Source organism: Falco cherrug, chromosome 8 (genome assembly GCF_023634085.1).
Source record: "Falco cherrug isolate bFalChe1 chromosome 8, bFalChe1.pri, whole genome shotgun sequence".
Taxonomy (NCBI): Eukaryota; Metazoa; Chordata; class Aves; order Falconiformes; family Falconidae; genus Falco; species Falco cherrug.
In genome coordinates this window covers 60,866,255-60,881,802 of record NC_073704.1, presented here as the reverse complement: position 1 = coordinate 60,881,802, position 15,548 = coordinate 60,866,255, and the positions used below count along the sequence as shown (strand labels likewise).

The window sequence follows — 15,548 nt, the reverse complement described above, 5'->3', positions numbered from 1 at the left end:
AGATGGAGAGGGAGCTGAATTCCTCTCTTGGCTCTTCCTCCCCTCCTCAGAGGTTTTGCAGAGGGCTCTGAGATCACCTGTGGGGTCTGCCCCTTCAGCAAATTATAGAAACACCTCTGCACCCTGGAAGGTACCTGGAGTAGCTAGGTGCTGCTCTGCTCAGTACCGTCGGGGCTTGGGCTATTCTCAGCATTCCCAAAGGAGATCCTGTGGGGGAGGGAAAGATGAACAGCAAAAAGAGCAGACCGATCCCACAGAAAATTTTAATCTGTGCAGTTCCTGATCCCAGTTACCACATAATTCGCTTGTCTGAGCCAGTGAAGAGATCACGTAGGAAAAAATGACAGAGGGTAGGGATGATTTTTTTTTTTCAGCCTATGCCAGGTTCAAGCAGCTGTGGATACGTGGCCCACCCTTACCAGTAAGGAAGCGTGTATTGCCATTCTCTCCCCAGTGCAGTGATGTCTTGCAGTGTCCTCAAACCTTGTATTTTAGAAGGTACCACCAACTCTGAAGGAAGTAAATGCGCTCCTTGTAATATGGAGTCATGGTTGCTCAAAGTACAGCTTTGATAAGTACATTTCTACATCATGAATAAAGAAGATTGAGGATTTATTCTAATAGTTACAGCACATGGTTAATCCATTCTGCCACTGATGATATCCATGTATCTGTTTGTTTTGGCTAATCTGCGTAGGCATTTCTGTTATGAACATCACTGTGCTGTCTCAGTGCTTTACATAGCCGTTGTATATTAGTGAAGAAACATCTCTAGTTTAATTAGTTCAATTTATGGCATGAATGAGTTCAGGATTTATTATACAGTGGATGCTTATTTAAGAGAGACTTAATTATTCATTTCTACATTTGGGTAAGGGTAACGTGGCCTCAACAGAAATACATTCCTGTTAAGTTTAGAGGTATTAGTTTCTTCCACTGAGCTGTAGAAAAGTCTGATGAAATAAAAATCTAATGCAGACACAGTAAATTACTCTGTTCCCACCTCACACAGGAATTGAGCTCAGAAATGATTAATGTGCTATAGATTTCTATAGCAGGTCAGAAGAAGCAAAGAAAATGATCCACTCGCTCTCACCAGGACACAGCAGCTTTAGTGTTTAGTATGTTCATCCATGCTTTGTCTGTTGGAAGGATACAAAATAAAAACCCGAAAAGGCGTTTATCTTTATTCTGTGTAAAGGAGGGAGAGGATGACAATTAAATTACATAATGGAAAGGCTAAACCTCTGCAATTTGTACTTGATCTAAAACCAACTATTATCTAAGAAAAATGGATCAAATTCTACTTTTGGTGATGTCATTACTATCCTGTGGTGTTAACTAGGCAGCGTGAGTGCAGCTGAAGAACCTTCCTCAGTATCTGTTTCATTGGGTGTACAGAACTCAATGTTATTAAGAGAAAATTATGAGAATTAAATGGGCGGTGATTGGGACGAAGAGACTGTTTTCTCAACGCTTGAATTAATGATCTCTTTCTCTCTTGCTGTGTTGGATGTGTTGTGGCAGCATTTTCCATAAGAAGTTGCTTAGCCTGGATTTTGAAGCAAAACTAGCTTTTTACTTAGGTGCTCCACTTCAGGACACATCCTGGGACATATCCTGTGCTGGGAGAGTTGGAAGTGTTCTGGTGCCTCTGTGGCAGTCCTCCTGCAGCAAACAGAGACCAGTTTCTGTTGGGTTTGTTGGTTTTGTTGGTTGGGGGTTGTGATTGTGGTTTGTTTGGGGGTTTTTTTTTCCTTCCTACAAAGTGATTCTCTATAGGGGATGTTAATGTGCTCAAAGGTTGTGTGGGAATGAACAACAGCTTATTCTGGGGATACGCTCTGTGCTCGCAAAACCTATCAGGTAGGTTATTCTGATAAGAGCAGCTAGATGGGTTTTCCTGAGGAATTAGTTGTGCTGCATGCAGACAGGACTTCAATTCACGAGAAATAGCCACAACTGGAGGGTGCTTTTGGAAATATCAGAAGAAACGATAACTGATCTTTTCTCAAAATACCCAAGTTTTGTTTGTCAAGCCAAGATACATTAGGCTACCTAGGCAGTCATTAGTTTTGCAGGTTTGTTTTAATGGAATGGTTTAAAGTAGTGTCAGTCACTGCCTCTTGAGCATGGTTTTCTCTCTATTAGTGATGATCCCACTCCCCCATACCTAATGAATCGCAGATGAGCAGAAGTCTGAAAGTAAAAGAAGGCTGTGTGTGAAGCTTAACAGAACTCAAGTACAAGAAAAACTGAAGTAGACTCACCTTGAAAAGCATTGGAAGGGAGAATGGAGGACCCGTTTGGAAAAGTTCTTTGCAAACAGCTCACTTTCTCACACATTCAAGCCCAGTCAGGAGCCAGGCTACAGCAAAGCACTGAATCTCCAGAGCTGCTGTGCTGTGTATTTATGTTTGTGCTCGAGAAAGGCTGCCAACATCAATATTGATTGTGCTGTCCATTCCAAAATACACTATATGTGTCACAGTTTTGTGCCAGTCGAATCAGCTGATACTGAATCCAAGGCAAGTGCCAGAGCTCAGTGGCAAGATTGGGAGGGAGGATTGTTAGTTTCTCCCAAATATTTTTTACAAAAGAAAAACATTTCCTTTGACCAGTACATGTTAGGGGGTGATGGGAAAGAATTTGATTTTCAGGAGTTATTAGTATTTTGGGTGAAAATCCATGGAATTCTTCATTTTCTCAAAAGATGCCCTTTTTCTTATAAGTTTTTGAAAAAAAACCCACACGACTACCTCCCCAAACCCAGATTTTTTTATATGGTTTATTTTACATGTCTAGTTTTATTCAAAACAATTAAACATAATGTTTCAAATAACAAGACAAATGCAAAATATATCAGACGTAATCTTTGGGAGATGTAATCTGCTAGTCTGTTGGGTTTTGTTAATATATAGCTAAAAATCTGCATCTAAACTATAAATAGATAACAATTATATACAGTATTTCATCAAAGCTTAGTTATTTTCTCATAATAGATGGGATTTGAGGGTATGTGTTGGCTAAGATTTCTGTCGTATTCTTTATGTGTATATGATTACACCAAACACCCAAGGTTACATGGAAAATTTGAGTCTGCATTTTTAGCCTGGGAGTCCCTCGGGTTCTGTGAGAGCTGAACAGATGAAGATTTTGCCAGCTTTTCCAAATTTGTAGAGAAAGTAATTAATTCCTTTTGCTAGTTAAAAGACACCAGAATGTCACTGTCAATGCTTAGAAATCAAAACTAGACATATTCAGAGTAGCAATAATGCTCTTAAACAATAGGAAATAATTAATAGATATCCATGTGCTTCTTGGTCGTGTGAAATCCTGAAACTGGAACTGGATATCTTTGTAAAAGTTTAGGCTACATTACATGTACGTATTCTGAGTTTAACACTGAAAACACTGAAATTTAACATTACAGGTGATCACCTTCAGTCAAGTTTTTACTAGCAGGGTAACTGCTACCTTTTTTAAATATGCAAGACGTAAGTCTCAACAGAGCTTTATAACAATGAGGTAAACTTATTTTAAAGTCACAGACTGTAGTGTCCTTGCATGATGAGGCAGACACTAATTTTGAAAATAATTTTTAAAAGTCAATTTTCCTTCCTTTTTTTTTTTTTTTTGCATAAGAAATGTGCTGGCTTTTTCAGTACGCACAGATTCATAAACTTCACAGTCGCAGTGGTCTGGTTTAATACTTCAGTCTGATTTCCTGCATTACCCTTTGACAAGAGGAGCTGAATTCTCCAACAACTTTTCTGATATCATTATGTATTTGTTAGTTTATATTGCAATTTTATTGTTGATCTCGAGGCAGAACTGGAGTTTCTCCATGCTGGAGTAAAGACACAAATAAATAAATATCCAAGCCAAAATGCCCAAGATTTGGCATGAGTCTCTATTTCTAGTATGGTAATCACTTTATTTCATTGAATTGAGCAGTCAGTGTTTTGGCTTCAGTCCTATTGCTTTTTATTGTGGCTCGTACAGCTGTTGTTAGCCTTTTTGTTTCCTAAGATCATACTCTGGTTTTCAAGACGTTTTCTTATGGTTCAAGGTGTGCCTGCTTTTGAGTTTAAGTTGGTTTATATCAAAATGCTCCCATTCTTTTAATGTAGAATAGCCCAAATCTGATTGAAATGACCCTAATTTTTCATTGCTTGGCATTGTTACTTCCAATCACCACAGAGGCTGAAGTTTACCCCTAACTTTATTTGGAAAGATTTTATGACTGTCTGACTTCCTTCTGTTACCTGTGTGCTAATCCCTCTTCCCCCCCCCCCCCCCCCCCTTCAGAATAAAAGTTATTTCTTGACTTCATTCATTGATCACAGAGATTTCAAAATCTTCTGTAACCTAATTTTTCTGTCTGTTATTACAATAAAATAAGGCCATCAAGTGCAACTGACTTCATAGTCTTTCAAAGTAGTGCACAAAGCTACACGAGTCTGTATTTCCTCACACTGGTCCATCCTGTTTAACGGTTTCTAGCATTGCGGCATATTTCACTTTTCTGCTTCCAGTTTTTGAATTAGGGCTGCCTTAGTCTGTGACTAACCTGTGTGTCAGAGTATATAATTTCTATCTTGATTGTGTGTATGTGTAAGAGGGCAGCAAAGCTGCAATCTGTTCACTGGTATTTCTTACAGTCATATTAGAGGAAGGTAGCACCAGACTTCGATAAAGCCCTCTTGTTAGAGTGTGTGTATCTCTGTGTGAGAAAATAGTAAATATATTGAGAGAATAATTCTGTATTTGATACGTAATTCAAAACCTCAGTGTCAGACTGTCAGTTCATAGAAACAGCCTCAACTCACATGCCTTCAAGGTTTGGTCAACTCTCCTCATTTGGTTGTCAGAATTCAAGCAAATCTCTGCAGGAACGTTCAGCTCCGCTTTGAACACTGCAGCAGTACATTCACTGTTCTGTCCAGGTTTATTTATTTTAAACAAATTATCTTTTCATGCTTATGATAGGTTAGTCATCATCAGAAAATTATCTCCCATGTTTGCTGATCCAGAGGAAAGGGAACCTGATGCCGTCGCATTGTTTGTGTTTGTTGGGAGATACATGCCATAGTTGTTATCAGATGTGATGCTCAGGGTTGTGCTAGCATCCAGTCATTCGCTTTGCCATATCAGATGATAAAGCCAAACAAATACCTTTAAAAAAAGAGAGCAAGCCTTTTTCTTTCCCTTTTTCCAGTGCTCCTCCCAGGCAGCAGACAGCTAGCAATTTAAATGAGTTGGGTTTATGGATGGCTGCAGAAGCTGTCTTCGTTTGCACCCTGTATATATCCATCAGCCTCTCCGCAGCATTTTCCTGCAGCAACAGGGGAACAGCTCATCAGGCCCATCCCTGTGGAGTGCTGCAAGGGGATGGAGAGGGCTGGACTGTGTGTTTGTGTAGGCTTGGAAGTGTGCTGGAACAAGAAGGCAGTTTGGAACTTGAGCAGTCAGAGGCGTATTGCGTGAGTAACCGCCCACAGCAAACATGCATATTAAAACCCTTGGAGGTTTACTAATGAAACTAAATGTGCTTTCCTACTTCTTGGTTGTTCTTGTGTATTTTAAGGGCAATAATTGCTTATGGCAAAAATTAAGTACCTATTAAAAACTTTGCAGACTGTACCTAATGCAATCAGACTTTCCTTATATCACAGCAACTGAATATATAGTAATATATTTTTCCATCTCCAAATCACTTTCAAGTGTAGAATCAATCACCATGCCACTCTACTGCAGTGGGTACATTGCTCCGGTTGCTAAAGAGAATATTGCAGTAAATAAACAATGTTAAGAGCTTGCTTAGCATACAGAAGTGTAGGTCGTCACACTTCAAAAGGAAGAAAATTGTTTTAAGCAAAATTGGGTATTTCATGGATTTACATGAATTTGACCGAGGAAATGAGAGGTCCCAGACCATCCCCCAGATTCTTTCTGAAATTACCTTATTTTGACTGATGAACTGCAGTGCATAACGGTGATATGTAAGACAGCCAGTATAGAGTGATTCTTGCTTTGGAAGAATATTTGTCGCGTATACATCCAGCCCTGTTCTTTCCCTCTTCCATCTCAGGCTTTTTTGCTATGCATTCCGGAAAAGCTAAGCATACTCTGTGACAGCCAGGTGAATATATATGGTGTTAATAAAAACAGTATCTTGGCAATCAATCTTCTGAGCTGGAGAGATACCTGGAGTAGCTCACTGCTCAGAGGTGGCTCAGAGCTCTGTACTCCAAAGACCCAAGCAAGTTTTGCCATTAAGAGAGATGTGATGTATTGAGAAAAAAAAAAAAAAAAAAAAAAAAGGTGCCTCTCTGGGATCCAAAGGGTATTTTGGGGTGTTGTGATTTATCAGTATTTTGATAATCCTAGCTGCTAAAACTTGAGTAGGTCACTTTTTGGGGGGATGAGCTGCTCCTGAATGACTATTTCCCAAGTGCAAGCACTGGGAAAGGAGGAGACATTTTTAAATGATTGAGGAGGGAGCTGGGGAAAGTGACTGTCTGAAGCAAGAAAACTGTGTGTGTCTAGGCAAGAGGAGAACGCTCTGATAAGCCAAGTGTGGAACACAGCAGAGCAAGTCAGGCAGAGGAGCAGAGCACAGGGCATGTAGATGAGTGAGAGAACAAACAAAGGCCAGCTGCTGCCTTTTGGGGAAAATTATCAATTTTAACTTTGGCAAAGTTACCTTCAAAGTTTACCATGCCATCTACAGAAAAATAAGTTTCAAGATCACAGCTGTGTGAACAGCCCGTAAAACCGTGTAGCCAAAGATTTTGGGTAAGGGATCAGAGACCTTTCTCCTTCATTGCTTTCATCAGTGCTTCCACTCCACTGGCCCCTGGGGCTGGCAGAGTCCAGTCCAACCTGTCCAGGAGAGCTGACCTGGAAGCAGGGGTGTCTGTGCATATCTCTACATCTTAACTACTCTCTGCTTACCAGCCCTAAGGCATCCCCAGCACCTTTCACATCTCAACAGCCCTTAACCCCCAGCATTTTTTGCCCTTCCGCACAGGTTTTACCTGTAGCAATTTACTCCCAAACCTCTACTCACCTGTTTCTGCCCCACACAGTATTCCCAGAGTGCTGTTTGCTGACGAGCTGATTGATGCTCAGCCTCCTGTCAGAACTCCTTTGTCATCCACTCCTGCCAAGGATGTCCTCGCGGTGCTGCCACAGCTGCACAGCCTGCGCTTTGCGTGCCACTCACCTCACAGTTTGTCCTGTTGCAAAGAGGAGAAATGTGTCTGCATTCAGGAGGCTGCTGCTTCGTGCTGGTAAATCACAGGTTGAGTACCGCTGCTGTGTGTCTTCATGAATGAAGTAATGGTAAAGTACACCAAAAAAGAAGAGAGACCTGATAGTTTAAATAACACATCGGAAGTAATCGTGGATTAGAAGCACTTGGACGATTTCTTCCTAGTGAAGCAGAAATTTTAATCTATCTAATGAAAAAATATGTTATTGCCTGGCTAGAATGAACTGAAACTAGATTCTGATATATCCAGTATGGGAACACTGGAATTGCCATAAACTGAGAGTGTTGTTATGTTCTGAGCTTAATGGCAGTAAGTTGTTGAGCTATGCCCATAGGATTGCATTGTAGCAATTGTCCAACTTTCTACAAATAAATTCTTTGGCTCCGTTTTCACAGAGCTAGTGGATGATTAAATCTTCAAACAGTCTGGTTTGGATTTCTCTAAAAGCTAATGTTTTCTGGGTTTAAAGTATAAAGTAGGAGGCAATCCACTGTCTAGCTGATGAGTACTATAGGTGTAAATAATCAGCATTCATCCAAACGTCAAAAAATACGTAAAGAATCTGAAAGCGGCAGGATGGTGAAGAAAGGCAAGGTTCTGTGAGTAACCTGTAAATAAACTAAATTTTCAGGGAATTCCTTTAAGCTTTTCTTTTATTGACAGATATGTAATAGACATGTAACAGTCATTGCTTTTTATCTACAGTATCAGCAGATGATGAACCAGTGTTTTTGCCAGTGCTGTTGCTGCAAATGACCAATACATTCAGGAAGGAATCTGTTATGCTTAAGGTTAGGAAGAAGCATTGTAAATTCTCAGCCACGATTTTCTGTTATTTGTATGGATATAAATTAGGCATTAATCCTTTAGTCCATATACTGCTCTCATTTCTGTCACTGTTACATCTGCACAAATCTGCTGATTTCAGTTCGCATACTCCTGATTTATACTGATACAACCAAGAACATAATCTGTCCCAGCGAGTGCAAAGTAAACAAAGAGAAATATGTAATTAAAAATTTCAAGGACATATAGGAGACAGAAACTTTAGTGAGAATCTATCCAATGTGTCAGGACAGGCAGTGAAGAATCATGGTATCCAGATGACAGCCAGAAGTGAAATAGAAAGCAGAATAGGAGTTATTCTGAAATGCCAGAGTGAAAGATAGTGACAATATATTGGAGGTGCCAATTGCAGAATGGCAAAAAGACTAAAGTTGTAGTAAGAAGAAATAAAAAAAAAATAATTAAAAATTAGGTGCATATCCTGAAGATCAAGTTATAGGTACTTGGATGAAAATGGGAGAGAGACAACAAAAAGTAACTGTAAATAGTATTTTACCAAAAAAAATAAAAATGTGTGTGGCTGAAAATCAGTATGAAATGGAGAGAAATTTAACAGATCAGTGAGAGCAAAGGTGTTTTTAGCTTGATTAACTGTAACACAAAAAAAAAAAAATCTGAGCCGTGGTGAAGAAACACAGGTAATGAGAACTCTTTTAGGGAGTTGCCTACTAAAGTTGAAGCAATAGGCACAGAACAAAAAGGGCTGCTAACAGTCTTCAGTAAACACTCTGCTGCTGGAGTTGTCAGCAGTCACAGAGAAATCTTTACAATATTTGTAAAATGTACAACCACTGAACCTTGCAGAAAGAAATAAAATATATACAGATAGGTCTGCAGTTCTCTAATGTTAGTACAGGAGAAAAACTGTAAAATTGACGAGGCACTCAGAAGATGCTCAAGGTCTTAAAATCCAGAATTATGAAGATTTATGATTAATGACTTTTTGCCTCCCCACCTTATTTTGAGGTTTTGATGATTTTTTTGAGGCAGGAATTTTAGATTAACCATGCAGAACTAGATACAATGAGCTGTAGGCCAGTAAATGAAGGCAGTTTTGAATGAAGGCGAAAGGCTGCAGTTGAAAACGTAATTGCACAGATACGGCAACCAGGAAAGCACGCTACAGGATTGCACCTTATAGTGACAGAGAGTCATACAGAATGTTGAATATAGTTGTCTGAGACTTCTAAGTGTATTTGACTTAGTGTGGGGTTTTCAAAACTGAAAGGCTCCGGTTTAGTAGCCTATTTGTAGATACAGGACAGAGGGGATTATGCTGAGTGTAACACAGTAGCGGATCATGCCGGGATGTTGGTGCGGGCTGTATGTTTATTCAACCCTCTGAGCAGATGTGAGACTCAATGTGGCCGTTCTCTTCAAGCTCTTCCTGCCTCTTGTCAACAACTGATTTTTTAAAGGATTGTTACAGATGCATAATGATGCCTTCCAGCAAATTTCAGGATCTACCAGTCTTTCTTAGAGGTGAGCTATAGATGTAATCTCAGAGAAAGGCCTGCTATAAGGAAAGCAATGATCAGTTGGCAGCTGGTTCTTGAGGTCCCTGCATGGCCTCTTGCTGTTGTGTTAGACTCCACTTCTGGAATCATCTCACAGTGCATCAGACTTACCCATCACTTTCTCTTTGGTTAGTAATGTTCCTCAGCCCACAACAGTCCAGCTCATATGATCTAGATCTCTTAATCATCTAGTGTTTAATCAGGATCTGTTTTGGTCCTAGAATGTCTTAGAAGTAGTGCTCAGCAAGTGCAAGGCATTTATTCATTAGCATTTTAGTTTGCATCAAGGTATGCCTTATCTCCCAGCTGTCTCCAGTTACTGTGCTGCTGTTTGCGCTGCAGAGCATGTGGAATGGATTCCTTATTGATGAAAGGAGAAAACAGATGTGCTTGGAGTTATCCATACCTAATAGCCAAGAGATCAGTTCCAAGGATCAGGCTGGAGCTAGTCTGAAGCAAAGTGTGGGCTTCATGTGCAGAATAGACGCTGGATCCTCAGCATGAATTATTCCATTCTGCAGATCCACTCCTCACGCACCATGCTGCTTGTTGATGTAAATGTCAGATCTGTGCTGCAGGAGGTTTATTGTATATGTTCTTTCCTTCCATAACATATATCTGCAAACCTGCCTGTGTACATTGCAGCTGGTGAAGGGTCAAGTCCTTCCCCTGTCACGTAGGGTGGTGCTTTTCAGCCATCAAATGTTCTCAACCCACTGTTAAGAAACAATACGTGAAACCATCACTTGCATATTATTACCTGATTTCAGGGGTCTAACACGAAGACAAGTGCATGCAGCCTCCAGACTGGTGCTGAGGACTCGGTTTCTTTTTAAGCATCCACTAAGCCGTGGCAGTTTTAGTGTCTCAGTGTGGTTAACCATCATTTTCTGAGAAACAGACAAACTGAGCGATTTCAGAGAGTCTCATATAGGGCAGATTATTCCAGTCCTCAAGCTGATGTAAAAATTACGTGGTGTGTTTTTCATTTGGCTGGATTTTTGTCTTTTGATTTCAGGTTGCAGTTTCCCTTGCAAACTCTTCTCAAAATACTTCCGTGAAAAGGAGTTCACCTCTGTTGAAATATTCTACCAGCTCATATTATGTTTGACTGAGCTGACAAATGGCTTGACAGCATTCCTGGAATCTGCCAAAATATAATTTCAGAAATGACAATACCATGCGAGGTAATAATCTAAGTGAGTGTTACTGCAGCTGAGCATTCACGTTCCTGACTTTCTTTAATACAGTTAGAACCAGGCAAGTCCCAGTTGTTTGTTTCTTAGAATTGTAAAACTTTCTGGTCTGTGTTTCCCTGTCAACCCATGATTATAATTCATATTTCATGGTTAGCTTATAACGAATGTAGCACATTTCAAATTGCTCCTTAAATAATGGGGTGAACAATGGGATTGACCTTAGCGTACAGCTATGAAGAAGTACCTTCAGTGCAGGAAATGCTCTATTTTAATTATCTGTTGATCCACTGGATCTCCTAAAAAATGAGCGAGAGCTGCTGTTTAGTTCCTGAGAAATCACAAAATTACATGAATTAGCAGTTTCAAAGTGTTTATGGAGATGAAGTTTATCTTGTGGATTTTGTAATGTTACTGGTTTTGAAGTATAATTTCCAATTTGAGCTTTCTTAGGTATTAAAGCTGTTTTAGAGGACCTACAAGTAGACATTGTAGTTTTAATGTAAAAATTATTGTATCTGCCTTACTAAAACCTGTGTCTTAATTTCTTGCAGTATTGTAATGACTCTATATTACCAAGCAATTTGGTATTTTTAATCACGTAGTGTTTGCACAGTCTCAACTCATATATTTGTGGATATATTTTTAAGATGCTGTTACTTTTAGGGAAGTTTCAGAGTGTTTTCTGTAAGTTCCTCAACACTGTCCAAATCCCACTCACATTCAGGTTCACACAACCAAGAGAAAAAGCCACTGCCTGCTTTCCCAGCCACTTCTGCAGTTGAGGACATCACCTTCCTAGGATCCAGCAGCCGGGAATTTTGCCTTCAGTAGAAGCAGAATGGAGCTAAAAATTAGGGGGGAAATGGTGCTTGGGTGCTGTGAAGATAATGCTAAATCTGTGTCTGTCTCCAACAACAAATATTTAATAAAACTGTGGTAGACCCATTTCAGGGAATTTTTCTTTGAGGGTGGATTTAAATCTTACTAATTTTGTTAAAACCAGTTAGGATGTACTCCTCTCTAAGCGCATTCTTGTATATATTGAAACAAATAGAAGTGTGACTCTAAATCTCAGCTCTTGACTTGAGTGAATACTGGTGGTTATTAAGGAAATCTATTTTATTAATCTACAAGTAAAATGTCTTACTTTGTTGGAAATTCTCAGAGCTTTGGCTCATAGCTTGTGCGACTCGTGAATAAAGTTGAGGCTTTGGCTTAGCAGCATGAAAACTTGTTTATGAGGAGCATTTAAGGCATATGTTCATTGATTAGGTCACTAAAGACAGAAAGAAACAAATATTTAAGGGGTTTTTTTTTCCCCAGAAATGGGTAGATTAGTTGTAAGGATATCTTAAACCTTTTTGTGCTATAGTTCATGGAACCATGAAAAAGGTTAGTTTAAAATGTGTATGGTATTGAACAGAAAACAGAAGAGTATTTTAAGAGTAAGAGATTAATGTTTAGGTTTACTCACTGTAATTTTAGTAGATGTGTGTAATTCATAGTAAATGTGTGTGTTTGTATTGGAGGGAGGGTTCAATTAGAGCATGTTTCTAGAGATCCTCAGTGCACTTACTTAGTAATTCTATATTCTGTAGTTGCAGCTGCTCTCTAAGATATATATTTCCTCTGATTTTACATCTCTAAGGTTTGGAGATTAGTTACACTGAGTGTTTGAACTATTTTCTCTGTTGTTAGAATTAAATAGCCAGTTGTACTAGACCCCAGGTGTAAAATTACAGCTGATCAAAATTCAAACATTCTCTTGTGCCTGTAGAAGCCTTTATGACCTTCAGTACTCTTCAGTTGTCTCTCAGTGCTGTTTTTTTCAGGTTCTATTCTTTGTTGAAATGCTGTTTTGATTTGCTTTAGACCCATTTAATGGTTTAATCCCTTTAACAGTGAGCGACTGTAATGTCTAGATATCCAGGAACATACTTCTGTTTACAGCAGAGCAGTTCAGAAAATGCCTTTTTGAGATCTGGAAGCAATTCTCCTGAGCCATGGCTGCTTGGTTAGAAAGTTCCTGAGATTGTGAAAGGAATTTTTGTTACATCTTACTTTCTGATGTAATTATTCATTCCTCACCATGCCACACTACATACTGACCTTTTATCACTGATGCAGAGGGGCACATGTTCTGGCAAGATCAAGAGTGCATTATAGTTCCCTACAGGAGACTCCTTCAGATGTCTGTCCTTGATCCCAGAAGCATGCTACTGTAAAAAATGAAAGGTCACTTAGTTTTCTCAATTTGGTCAGAAGAACTTTGGCTGAATGTTGCTTTATCATCGTGATCACGGCTGCGGAAGCTTAGTACAATGTATATTTCATATTTTTAATTTGTCCTTTTCGAAGCAGCTCTGAACGTGTGTCAGTAATTGACAGTGTTGACACTGAATACTGTTGCTGGAGTGTGTACTGTGTTAAATTCCCTATGTACACAATTAAGAATTTTAAATTATGAATCAAAAGCCAATGAAAGCATAAAGAAAATGTTCAAAATTCCTGGAGTCATGTAACACCAGTGTGTCGTGTTTGAGTCTTTCTGCTCACTTGTTTGTCATGATTCTGAAACAAAATGGAAATATAGTCTGAGTATAGCTGACACAATGATATTTGTTAATATATCGACTTGTTACTGATACGATGATTTAGTAGTATCTGTGGCAGTACTTTTTGGGGGTGAGTAGTTCTTACCCTAGTGTGTAGGGTATGAGGGGTCACTATCCCTCCTGAGGGGAAAATACTAAGATGGTCGCAGTGGCCAAGTTGACTAAAATCTTTATCCAGTAATAATGATGTTGTCTTTGCTAGCTAGAACTCCTGCTATCAACTGGAAGTGTGTGAATTAATCTGTTAGATCATCTTTATCATTGCAAATTCAAGCGGAATTCTAGTTCGACTTTTGCAGATTAAAATGTTCAGCATGGCTCCGAAGTTGCCTTTGGACAGTGTTCCATGGAATTCTTGAGAACAAATTATGCATAAATTCGGCAGTCAGGTGCTGTCTTCTGCTGAAATAAAATAGGATCAATGCACATGGAAACCTTTGTACTGTGGATGCTAAAAGCCTTGGCATTTAAATCCCACTGGAGCCATTACTGCAGTTTAGCTATCCTTTGCCTGAACCAGAATATTTTGTTTCTTTGGCCTTTTTATATAATTTTTTTAACCTTTTTTTTTTTTATTATTGATTATTTGAGCTAAATCTTTTGAAATACTATTCCAACAAAAACTAGTTCACTCCAAAATACTGTTGCTTCAACCAGATGGCTAAGTAGCAATCATTTATGAAAGGTCATGTTTTGTTACTGTTACTTTACAGCTGACACAATAAATTGGTTCCTTAATATTCAGAATAATCTGTATTATTTAATCAGTTTTAATAGATTAATGAGGTACTGTTAGTAAAATGTTACATTCATGCACCTCCTGTGATTCTTCAGGAAATGGGTAGAGAAGACGCAAGTCTTGTCAGTAACAAAACAGAGTCGTGAAGGACTTGACTTGAATCAACCAGCCCCAGCTGGAAAACCTCATCACATGATAACTTTTATAAACTGATCAACATATTTAAAATAACCTACTATATGGTCAAGTTGCTGGTGATAAACAAAGTGAGGAGTGCTTTCTTGTGGGAGGACAGGATTTCTGTTTGCAGCAACTGCTGCAATTATTTAGCTGCTTGGTTCCCATTAAGCTTGCTGTCAGCTGTGCATAATGATTTTTGATGTTGTGTTGTTTTTTTTTTAGAATGGATAAAATGCCAGAGACAGTTAACAAAATGATGTTATAAACTGGAATGGAAACCACACGTTTGCAATACCTCACAAGGTTTCTGGTCTGAAAACGTGTACAATTGCCTCACACAGTCAGCAGCTGGTGATTTCATATGCCAGTTGACCATGACAGCTTCTTTCCTGATGAAGTTCTAAGAAATTTCAAATACTGGCTAAAACTGGCTAAAGGGTGGCAAAGATGTTCTTTTCAATAGCAGCATGACTAGTTTGGTTTTATGTTTGGGAAAGGCTTGGTTTTTTTCAACAATGCTTGGAGCTAGATTTTCCCCGAAGCTACAAATGAAATACAAACAAATGCATGTGTACTCCCAGGGAGAGTTCATTGCTCATAATTCAGTGTCATTCATACAGTCTATTTTTAGGCATTAGTTATGCATTTAAAGAAGTAATTTTAAAGACTTGGGACATAGAGACCATTAAACTAGTTACTATAGATCTCAGAAAATTGTGTCACTAAATATCAAGGTTAGATAAGTTGGTTTTATTCAACTGCTGTTTGTACCCTTGTACATTTTAACCATTGGGATTTTTATATCTAAGTGGAGTATCAGCATGATTTTATTCATAACTTTTATTGTATAACTTTGATATTAGGAGAATTACTGCTTTATCTCGAATAATGAAATTATTCCCATAATGGTAAATTAAAAACCCCAAAATAATCACATGACTCAAAACAGATTTCTGAAGACTACTTCTAAAATAAAACAAGAAATAACTATGTATTTAATTATTATGCAAATTTTTATTCACTGTAAAGCAGTTCTCATATGTGAAAGCAATGGTAGCCTTAGGATTCTTTCGTGTGGATGTTGTTCTCCAGATACAAACCCCAAATGTTCAGCTAAAAAGGGCCGGTGAATCTGTTACAAACAGCTACTGCAAATGTACTCTCAAAGCAGC

At 38.8% G+C, this 15,548-nt stretch overlaps 1 protein-coding gene across 1 annotated transcript in view; it reads left to right on the top strand.

Annotated features, from left to right (window-relative positions):
- SPOCK1 (SPARC (osteonectin), cwcv and kazal like domains proteoglycan 1) overlaps positions 1-15,548 on the top strand; it is a 324,364-nt gene that overhangs the window by 83,773 nt on the left and 225,043 nt on the right. The window lies entirely within an intron of this gene.